Genomic DNA, 12091 nt, shown 5'->3' with positions numbered 1-12091 from the left:
TGTTTACAGACGCTTAAATTACAAAGGGCAGTCTGCTCTATTCTGGAAACCTTTGGACTGTTATGGGAGATGAAGGCTGTTTTCAGTATCTAAGCAAAAGCCCTTTTAAACACATCAAAATTCACATTTGGGGCAAAATCAATAATGATAACTGAAAATGATTTTTTTCCTAATACACTACAAAGAGATACATAGCAAGCTACGCATCCTCAGAAATACTAATTGTTGATGAATATTCATCTCCTAGAAGAGCTTACATTATGTGGAAACTAAATTCAAAGCATGATTGTAAGTACCTTGAGAGCCTGTTTAAAATAAAAACACAAAAAGATAACAAGGTGATATATATTGTCACATTGGTGGCTTTATTATTTTTTACCGATATTGTTCCTCAAACTACCTTAGATTTGCCATTTTTTAAAGTATTTTTTATAATCCTTTCTGAGAATGAAATCCATTGAAAATGAGAACTTTTCCATTGTGTCTTGCCTTGCAAATGATTGCAAAATGAAGTCTTTGTCTAAAGTGCAGAGAGTGAGGCCGTATTATGGGGACAGCAATCTGTCAGGAGTGACAAATTTTGGTTCCAGCAAGTCTGCTCTAGTCTGGGTTCTGGGTCTGACTTTGGGGAGCAGTCAGATGCTGGGTCTGACCCTGTCATTCACATACACTCTCTGAGTTTTTATCTGTCAACAGTAATAACCACACTATTTACTATGGAGTTACCATGTGCCAGGCACTCTACTTGATACTTCCAAAAAACTTTGAATATAGTGGTGGTCCTTGTAGAACATACAGCCTCATGAATAAATGAGACAATTCAATAGACTCTAATTCTAATTACTAAAAAACCCGCAGAATTAGATATTGTATTGGGCATACGTAGTTACAGTGCTTAACATAGACGAAGTGAAAGGGAGATCAACAGGAGGAAGTATCATTTAAGTTATGATCTGAGAGATGAGATAATATGTGCAAAAGCAAAATGCAGAATCAAACAATTATTATTTTGGCAGATTGGCTCCATTTTAGAAGCCAAAATGACAAGTGAATTCACAGGTCTACTGCTTGGCTGGAGCTATTCATATCAGCAGTTCAAGTGATTAAATCTTGATTTTATAAGAGGAATCATCACTTTTACTGGTGAAAAAAGCATTTTCTTACCTACACAGGTGCATGGGACAGCTTAGATGCTATTCCTATGTTCTATAGAGTAGAAAAGTTACTTTATTAATTGAAGTTTTACAATATTCTATGAGATATGTGAAATTATTTTTAACTAGGCAATTCTGACTTAAGAAAAAATAATTTTATTGAAATCTAATACCTTATTTTTTAATATTATATAAAAATTGCATTACGTATATTAACATATTTAAATATATGCTCTGCTTAGTCACTCAGTGGTGTCCAACTCTTTGTGACCCCATGGACTGTAGCCGGTTCAAAATATAATTAAATATATTTTAAATGAAAAAACCCACTGTTGTTATCCTAGATTGGAGCAGACAGCCTTAGTGAGTATTTTAATTCAAGCAACAACTTCACTGAAAAAGCTGACAATTATCCCCCTTGTCTTCTCCCTTTTTGGGCATGCTCAGTTGCAAAGTCATGTCTGACTCTTTGTGACCCCATGGACTGTAGCCCACCAGGCTCCTCTGTCCTTGGGATTTCCCAGGCCAGAATACTGGAGTGGGTTGCCATTTCCTTTTCCAGGGGATCTTCCTGAACCAGGGGTCAAACCCCAGTCCTGCATTGGCAGGCAGATGCTATACCACTGAACCACCTGGGAAGCCCTTCCCTTTTCATACCTTATCAATAATCAGAAATAATAGTGGAGGCTTTCTGAAATATAGAAATGTCCCAAGTATTATCACAGTAGTGGACTGAAGGGAAGATCTATCATATCAGTAATGGTTTAACTGATAAAAAATAAGCAAAGAGGAAAGAAAAGTGTTTGTAAGGACCATAGTCCCCGACAGCTCTATCTGTCAGGGGTAAGTGGAGCAGAGGGCCAGGGCCACGTTAAAAGAGAAAAACCCTGAAATTAAGACTCCCTGAGAGACTTCAGTAAGAGTATGATTAGCTCAGCATTGCTTTCATCCTCCATTTCCCCCTCCCATTTCCTATAGACTTTAGTTTTAATAATGATTAAAGAATAATGCTTGAATCCCATCTGAATGGCTTTTGAGACTTAACTCACTAAATCTATTCATAGCACTGAGCTTGTAAGGGGGGTTTGAGCAGATCTGCACAACTAATCATGGAATATTACACTGATACTTCATCTCCCACATCAATACCAATTATGACTGCATAGAGAGTGCTGCGTATTATTTTAATAGGATAGAAATTTTTAATCTAGTCAGGTAGTTCTGGATGAATGTGTTTGTATGTCTATCATTAAAATTTGGTGGCTCATGCTGCTCAAGACAGACACATTTTGAATGTTTAAAATTTTCACAGATGTTATTTATCCATTAGAATGGAAAATTTCCTGCTCTCTACTATATAGATTCTGCCTCATTAACATAAATAAAAAATAAAGCATAACAACAACAATCTTGCTTAATGTGTACAAACAGAAATATTGTCATAGGCATCTGGCAATCAGTTGGAGAAGGTGAAAACTGCTAAATGAATGAAACTGGCAGAAGATAACAATTTTTTCTGAGGAAAAGGCCTGCTGTTAAGAGATTTTGCCTCTGTGTCCCATTGTTTTTTATTCTGAGTGTGGTTGTGATCAGCATGGACATTCAAATAAAAGATGTCTTCACTAATTATTTGTGCTAATAACATTTATAAAAAAATATTCCTTCTCTCAATTGACAAAGCTGGATTTCCCCTAAAGCCATTTTGCAAAACAAAATCATAAAGAAGGCCAACTTTTTAACATCAGGACCCATGTATCACAGCACTCCCAGGCATGGGCTTGAGATCACGATCATAAAAGAAACCCAGCTAAGAGACATAAATTCACCGCTATACTCAAGAAAATATCATCATATCATGACATAAATTTGATTATTACTACAGAAATTCCTTTTCATGTCCACTAGGAAATACTTCATGAATTTCTAAATTTTTTTGGTTTTGACTTACTAAAACTAGCAAAACATAAATGAGAAGATTTCCTACTGATACAAGCATCTCCCACTACCTGTCTCCAGACAATTTTGCCAACTTGCTCCATGTTAACTCCTTTCATTTCTGTCTTTCCAATCAGGCAGAATACTTTCATGAGGGCAGGGACAGCACTTTTTTTTTTTTTTAATGTAAAATTCATAATGATGACAGAGAGCAGTTATTATATTTTTGTTGAAGGAGTGAATAAAAAAAAAGTATATTTACATTCTTTCCCTGCAGTTATACTAAATTGTATCCTTGGACTGGCAAGATTGAAAAATTAAGACCAGGACACAAGCTCACAGCAGACATTATTCTCAATGGTGAAAAACTGAAAGGAATTCCCCCAAAGATCAGGAATAAGACAAGGGTGTCCACTCTCACCACTCTTACTCAACATAGATTTGGAAGTCCTAGCAACAGCAATCAGAGAAGGAAAAGAAATAAAAGAATCCAGATTGGAAAAGAAGAAGTAACACTCTCACAATGTTTACAGATAACATGATACTATACATAGAAAACCCTAAAGATACTATCAGAAAATTACTATAGCTAATCAGTGAATTTAGCAAAGTTGCAGGATACAAAATAAATACACAGAAATCACTTGCAATTCCTATATACTAACAATGAAAAATCAGAAAGCGATATTAAGGAATTAATCCCATTCACCATTGCAACAAAAAGAATAAATTATCTAGGAATAAACCTACCTAAGGAGAAAAAAGATCTGTATACAGAAAATTATAAGACAGTGATGAAAGAAATCAAAGATGACATAAACAGAGGAGAGATATTCCATGTTCCTGGGTGGGAAGAATCAATATTGTGAAAATGACTATACTACCAAATGCAATCTACAGATTCAATGGGATCCCTATCAAATGACCAATGGTATTCACAGAACCAGAACAAAAATTTTTACAATTCATATGGAAACACAAAAGACCCCAAATAGCCAAAGGAGTCTTGAGAAAAAAACAATGGAGCTGGAGGAATCAAACTTCCTGACTTCAGACTATACCACAAAGCTACAGTTATCAAGACAGTATGGTACTTGCACAAAAACAGAACTATAGACCAATAGAACAACATAGAAGGCCTAGCAATAAACCCATGCACCTGTGGGCACCTTATTTTTGACAAAGGAGGCAAGAATATACAATGGGGCAAAGATAGCCTCTTCAATAAGTGGTACTGGGAAAACTAGACAGCTACATGTAAAAGAAGGAACTTAGAACGGTTTGTAACACCATACACAAAGATAAACTCAAAATGGATTAAAGACCTAAATGTAAGACCAGAAAAAAACTATCAAACTCTTAAAGGAAAGCATAGGCAGAACACTTGATGTCATAAATGAAAGCAAGATCCTCTATGACCCACCTCCTAGAGTAATGGAAATAAAAACAAAGTAAACAAGCTACTTAAACTTAAAAGCTTTTACATAGCAAAGCAAACTATAAACAAGGTGAAGAGACAACCCTCAGAATGAGAAAAGATAATAGCAAATGAATCAACTGACAAAGGATTAATTTCCAAAATATACAAGCAGCTCATACAACTCAATATGGAAAAAACAAACAACCCAATCAAAAAGTAGGAAAAAGACCTAAACAGACATTTCTCCAAAGACATACAGATGGCTAACAAACACATGAAAAGATGCTCAACATCGCTCAATATTAGAGAAATGCAAATCAAAACTGCAATGAGATATCACCTCACAGCGGTCAGAATGGCCGTCATCAAAAAGTCTCCAAACAATAAATACTGGAGAAGGTGTGGAGAAAAGGGAACGCTCTTGCACTGTTGTTGGGAATGTAAAGTGATACAGCCACTATGGAAGACAGTATGTAGATTCCTTAAAAAACTAGGAATAAAACCACCATATGACCCAGCAATCCCACTCCTAGGCATATACCCTGAGGGAACCAAAATTGAAAGAGACACATGTATCCCAATGTTCACTGCAGCACTATTTACAATAGTGAGAATATGGAAGCAACATAGATATCCATCAACAGATGAATGGATAAAGAAGTTGTGGTCCACAAACAGAAGGGAATATTACTCAGCCATAAAAAGGAACACATTTGAGTCAGTTCTAATGAGGTGGATGAACCTAGATCCTATTATACAGTGTGTCAGAAAGAAAATTATAAATATTGTATACTAACGCATATATATGCAATCTAGAAAAATGGTACTTATGAATTTATTTGCAAGACAGCAATGGAGAAACAGACATAGATAACATACTTATCGACACGGGAAAGGGGAGGAGAGGGTGAGATGTATGGAAAGGGTAACATGGAAACTTACATTATCATATGTAAAATAGATAGCCAATGGGAATTTGCTGTCTGGCTCAGGGAACTCAAACAGGGGCTCTGTATCAACCTAGAGGGGTGGGATGGGGAGGGAAATGGGAGGGAGGTTCAAAAGGGAGGGGATATATGTACACCTATGGCTGATTCATGTTGATGTTTGACAGAAAACAGCAAAATTCTATAAAGCAATTATCCTTCAATTAAAAAATAAATTAAAAAAAAAGTCATAGGAAGAAAATATTCGAAAAAGATACGTCTGATAAAAAAGACTGCTATTCAAAATATACAAAGAACTTCTACTCAACAATAACAAAATAACAATCCAATGAAGAAATGGCCAAAAGTTCTGAACAGATACGTCAACAGAGGAGATATACTAATATATAAGAAATATATATATATATTTCTTAATATACACAGGAAAAAAATGTTTCACATCACTAAGTCATTCAGTGTTAGTCGATCAGTCACGTCCGACTCTTTATAACCCCATGGACTGTAGCCTGCCCGGCTCCTCTGTCCATGGGATTTCTTTGGCAAGAATACTGGAGTGGGTTGCCATTCCCTTCTCCAGGGGAACTTTCCAATCCAGGGATCAAACCCAGGTCTCCTGCATAGCAAGTGGAATCTTTACTGCCTGAGCTGCTGGCAAAGCCTTAGGGTACTGCAGATTAAAACAATGAGATACCACTGTATACCCATTAGAATAGTGAAAAATCAGAGCAGTGACAACACTAACAAAAGCTAACAAAGATATAGGGCCACATGAACATTTCTTCATTGCTGGCAGGCATGCAAAATAGCCACTTTGGAAGACAGTTTGCCAGTTTATAATAAAAGTAAATACACTCTTATCATGTGATCCAGTAATTGTGCTTCTTGGTATTTACCCCAAAGAGATGAAAATTTGTGTCCATACAAAAACCTATACATAAAAGTTGTAGCAGCTTTATTCAAAATTGTGAAAACTTGGATGCAACTAAGATGAACTTTAACAGGTGAATTCATAAACATACTGTGGTACATCAGACAGTATAGTTTTATTCATTACAAAAAAGAAATGTGCTATCAAGCCATGAAAAAAAATATAAAAATACCTTGAATCCATTGTACTAAGACAAAGAAGCCAATATGAAAAGGTAATATAAGTATGATCCCACCTACATGACATTCTGGAAAAGGTAAAACTATAGAGACAATAAAAAGAGCACTGGTTACCAGTGGTTAGGGAGGAGAGAAGGATGAACAGGTAGACAATCTCTAGGGCAGTGAAAAAGTACTCTGTATGGTGCTGTAATGATGGATATATGCTGTTATATAATACACTTGTCTAAGCCCATACAATGTATTACGCCAAGAGTGAACCCTAATGTTAACTCTGGGCTTTGGGTAATGATATGCCAATGTAAAACTCGGGTTGGGTATATTAGCAAGAGGAAGCAATGCATGTGTGGGATCAGAGAGTATATGGACTTTCTGCTCAATTTTTCAGTGAATCTAAAACTGCTCTAAAAAAATAAAGTTCATTAATTAAGAAAAAAACGAAATCATTTTTTCAAGTGGGAAAAATAAATCTGAACACCATCCCAAGTCAGAAAAATTAATACTTTTTTAAGTTTCTCACCCAATTTTATATTTCCTGGTGGCTAAATCTTCAGGTTCAATTGGCAAAGACAGTGAACTTGGGCAAGTATTTCACTTTTTGATGTACCATAAAATGTTATGTCAAGGCATTTTAAATTCTTTCTTCGCTTTAGAAATGAAGTAAGGCAGACTTTTCACTATTTGTACATAGTCTTAAGTAGTAACTACATCATCCAGGGTACTGTTTGCAAGCAACAGAAAACAGTTTTTGTTAGTTTAAGTAGAAAATTAGCTTCTTAGAAGGGTATTATGAGAATTTATTATTACACAATTTATTATTATGGAATTTCTGAGAGTTCTGGAAAACAACATTGAAGCCACATAACCAGAAGCAGTTCTTTAGGTGGCATTGCTGATTTGGTCCTGTGAAAACCCTAAGGCAATTGTCTCTGGTCATGGACAGTGTAGCTTGCATCCCCAATACTAGCAACCTTAGACAAAGGGAATGTGCATACTTAGAAAATTATGCAGACCACTTGAAATAAATAAGACTTGGATAAGAAGAATTCAAATTTGTCAAGTAATTCGATGTGGGAAATAAAGAGAACTGGGGAAGTCTGATTTCTCCTGTATTTCAAACTGGGCGATGAGAATAAGCAACAAAATGATAAGAGGTTTAGGGTGTGGAAAATACATTGAGTTTAAAATATTGCTGATACTTCCTTTCAAATTGAAATCTAAAATCTATCTATCACAAACCTTCCTGACGAGAGTGACAGATCGATTTGCTAGTGACAAACGTGACAGTGTTGAACACTCTGTCATGTCTTTAATATCAGTGTGCTGTGAACTGAGAGGATGCACAGTTTGGGAACATGGCATTCTAACTTTTGGAAACTCTGGGGAGAGCAGTCTTTGGAGGGAATGTAGCAATGCACAGCCTTGGAGCCCTGGTCTCCATGCTGTTGGTGTCAAGAGAATGAAGAGAACATATGGAAAAAGCAGAAGGTTTTCATCACTGATCTAGTTATTTTCAGCTTTCATTTTTAATAATAATGGCCTCACTTCAGCTTTTAGAGAGTTTCAAAGTTATCTCCTAATAGTAAACTAAGGAGAATAGAAAATTTGCTCATCTTGTTTTTCATGCAGCAATAACCTCTTTCACTGTTGAAGGAGAGTAAATTTGCGTTGCTCCAGCCACAGCTAGATTTTTTTTATATTGGATTATCAAGAAAAGAAATGGAATAATCTTGTCTCAAGGTCATTTCAATAGGATAAGATACCATCAATTTAGTCAGTTTAGCTTGCCAGTCTCATTATAAGTTGAAAGAGACAAGCTGACCTCTCAAACTACTCCTCAGGAAAGATTCACAAGCTTTTATGAGATAGTTGTCCCCCTAACTCATTATCTAGGACTGATGTACCAGCCTTTCTTGTTACTTATTAGAATACAATGGGAAACTAGCCCCTAAATATTATTTTCTCCCTTTTTGTGGACTTAGAATTGGTAAATGACACAGAGAAATAAAAACCAAAATCTCAGTGAGTTCACAAACATGATGGGGTGGGCACTTGATAGATATTTGCGTAATTCTTCATCTAGATTCATCTTTGAGTCACATAGATTGAATTCAGACATGCAATTCATTACTTTGCATCTCCTTGAGACAGATAAAAACAATTATTTATGATGTTATTCTGTCTTCATTTAAAATTTAGTGAGGTGTTTTGCCATTAACATGGATTTTGTAGTATGTAGCATGAATGCTTGGCAATTTTTCTTAGCATTATCTAGAATTTGTTAATTGATGGGAAATTGTCATTTTTGACATAATATTAATTTGTATGTTTATTGGAGGCATTAATCATTAACCATGAAAAATTAAATAACAAAGAAAATGCAATGTATTACACATATGTATGCAGATGATCTGTATTTTATACATACATACACATGGATATATAAAAACCTTGTATGTGTTTATACTAAAAATTGGAGTCAATTTCTGTAACATGCTTTATTGAAAGAAAGCTAGTAAAAAACATATTGAATCACCTGGTTTTTAGACCCAAAAGAACTATAAGAATTATATATTGAAGTCCCCAACCTCTACTTTTTATGTATTATTGTAGTTTTTTAGTTGCTAAATTATATCTGACTCTGTGAACCCATGGACTGTAGCCCACCAGGCTCCTCCATCCATGGGATTTCCCAGGCAAGAATTGCTTGCCATTTCCTTCTCCAGGGGATCTTCCCAACCCAGGAATCATATCTACATCTCCTGCATGGGCAGGTGGGCTCTTTACCGCTGAGCCACCAGGCAAGCCCTTTATAGATGATATCAAGAGAAATTAAAAGACTTGCCCAGTACTATAAGGCAGATGGTTACAAGGGCTCAGGGTCACTTTCTGGTTCATGGTTCAGTCTCCCACTAGAGAGGCCAATACTTCTGTTTGTATCTTTCAAGAAGAGAAGGGACGTCAGCATGAGCATAGTAAGAGATCTTCTACCCTGGAGCTTTTTAGTCAGTAGGCGCTATGCCTGTGGTGATCCGTATGAGCCCAAGGCTGTTCAGTCAGAGTCTTTATTCACATGCAGGTGGGACACAAACATTTTCTGGGTCCTTGTTAAATGAGCAATTAAACAGTTGAGGTGTTTTTTTTCTGTAAGTGTTCACTTCAGCTGGTAAAGTCTTCTGTTGCATGAGCTCAGGAGTCTCGATCTGTGTAGGTACCCAGTTTCTTGCCCACAGTTTGAGATGCCCAGCGTGCTCTCTCTGTAAGATGTGCGTGACTGAGGTTTTGTGACCTGACTCTGCAGAGACTGATGACAGTCAATGTTTCTAGGTGGTCATGTTTCTCCTTTCGCTACTGTAACCAAACATCAAATATCTCAGTGAATTCTTGAGAAGAACAGAAGAAGAATACAACATAGAAGGATATAAGTATTGAAGAATACAACATTTAAACACACACATATATATATATATATAAAATTCTTCAATGCTAACTGCATAAGATCATTTCTGAAATTGCTGTAGAATTATTTGCTATTAAACACTTAAAAAGTTTTAAATGTATCCTTGTTCAAATAAATATATCCTTATGTTCCTGAAATAGTTGTTAGAGTAATTTGCTTCTCCGAGCTAGTGACCTTTACAGAGAGAAGCAAGTCTGGACAGGAGTATGAAGTGATTAAAAGAAGTTGCTCAACACACTGATTTACTTTTATTTAATAGCCTGACATTTCATTAAAATTGAAATGATTGTATTGTTTATATTAAAACTTAGAAACATTTTTACTGTAAAAGTCATTTATCAAAGGAGTGGTCCATTGAGATAAGTTCAGATTTCACAGAGAGGTGATGCTACAACTGAAGAAAGGGGAAAAAAAAAAAGTTGGGGGCAGGGAATCAAATAGCAGTTTAGGTGGATTTCCATTTAGAAAATTATAATGATTAACCTAGTTCAGCTCATAACTGCCATGTATTAAAACCTAAAATACTTGGTGCTGGCAAACCAAAGTAAAAAGAAAAGTGAAATTAATTAAAATAATTAATTAAATTAGGTTTAAAAAACTTAAAGCATTAGGATAAAGCTTATTTTCAACTTCTGTATTAACTTCTAATGGGAAACTTCATTATTTTTGCTGTATGTTGTTTGAATGCAAGCTAATTATATAATTTTAAATGCTTATTGATTGCAATATGAAAACTGCAAAATATTTACAGGATCAATAGAAAGTCCATGATATTATATTTTAAGTTGGCACAAATAATTCTTTTTATATATTGAGAGTTATAATAGTATGCAATGTTACTGAGGCATATATGAAAGCATCTACTGTTTTTTTCTTCAAGAAATAAAGTTAAAAGGGTGACAAAATATGATTTGATTTCTTTCCTCATTCCCTGTTATACCCTAGTCTCTTTAACAGGTTGATCTAGAAAGTCTCAGATTCTTTCTATTTACATGTTTATTGAGGACAACATAGAAAATAACAGTCTATGAAGCTATTTATGAAATCGCCTTTACGTGTATTGAAAGACTCTAACCTAAATCTATTTTTATCAAGGAGCAGCACAGAGATTAATATTCTAGGCTCTGGTGCCAGAAGGCTAGCATATACATTCTTCCCTCACCATGTACAATCTGAGAGACCTTAAGCTAATTAACTAGACTCTCTATGCCTGCTTTCTCCACTGAAAAATACTGCAAAGTGGGAATGAGCCTAGACCCTATCTCCTTGGTTTTATTTTTTAACATTAAACCTGGCATAGTTATGCATATAGTGTGTTGGGCAGTACAGACATATGGTAAACTCTGAAAATTATTTAACTTATAAGTTGGGTTCCAATTCTATTTTTAAGATGGAATCCCCTTTGAAAACGGACAGTTTTTATTTTATTCATCTGCATTTTAATAATAGCATAATCTCCATTTGGAAGGGAAAAAAACTGAATGAAAAAATTTGTGTTTAACAAACAGCTTATATCTGAGGAATTCCTAGGACATTTACAAAGACCAGAAATTAATTCTAACCTGAAACAACTGACTTATTTATTAGAGGGTATATCTCCTCTTGAGTGAATGAGATATTTTGATCTCTATGAACTGCTGTATGTAGAAATGAAGACATGAAAATCTATTAAAGATTCAACTATTAACTTCAATTTATGCCTGAATCCTAGGGAAACTGCATTCTCACTCCAAGTTTTCTGAAACTATGTTTCATAGAATAAAGACACAATTCTCATTCTTCATTTTGAAGGGAAATTAAAGTTAAAATGTAGGCTCTTGGCTGTGCATTTGCATGTCCACTATATAATGACAGAGGGGGAAAGAAGAAATTCTTTCTTTGCTGTGTACAGTCCTTCAGCCATATTTGAACTATTCCTTTCATTCAAGGAAGAAACCAGCAAGTGCACGGGGATTAAAAGGTAGTACAGTTCCAGTTACATACACTGAATTTTTAGGTACAGAAATATTGTCTATGGCTAATTTTAAAGTTAAATTTAGGTATAAAAGCGGGTGAAGAGTATCTCAAA

Source organism: Giraffa tippelskirchi, chromosome 6, assembly GCF_054371585.1.
Source record: "Giraffa tippelskirchi isolate mGirTip1 chromosome 6, T2T-mGirTip1v1.2.pri, whole genome shotgun sequence".
NCBI lineage: Eukaryota > Metazoa > Chordata > Mammalia > Artiodactyla > Giraffidae > Giraffa > Giraffa tippelskirchi.
Note: the sequence above shows the minus strand (reverse complement) of the source record.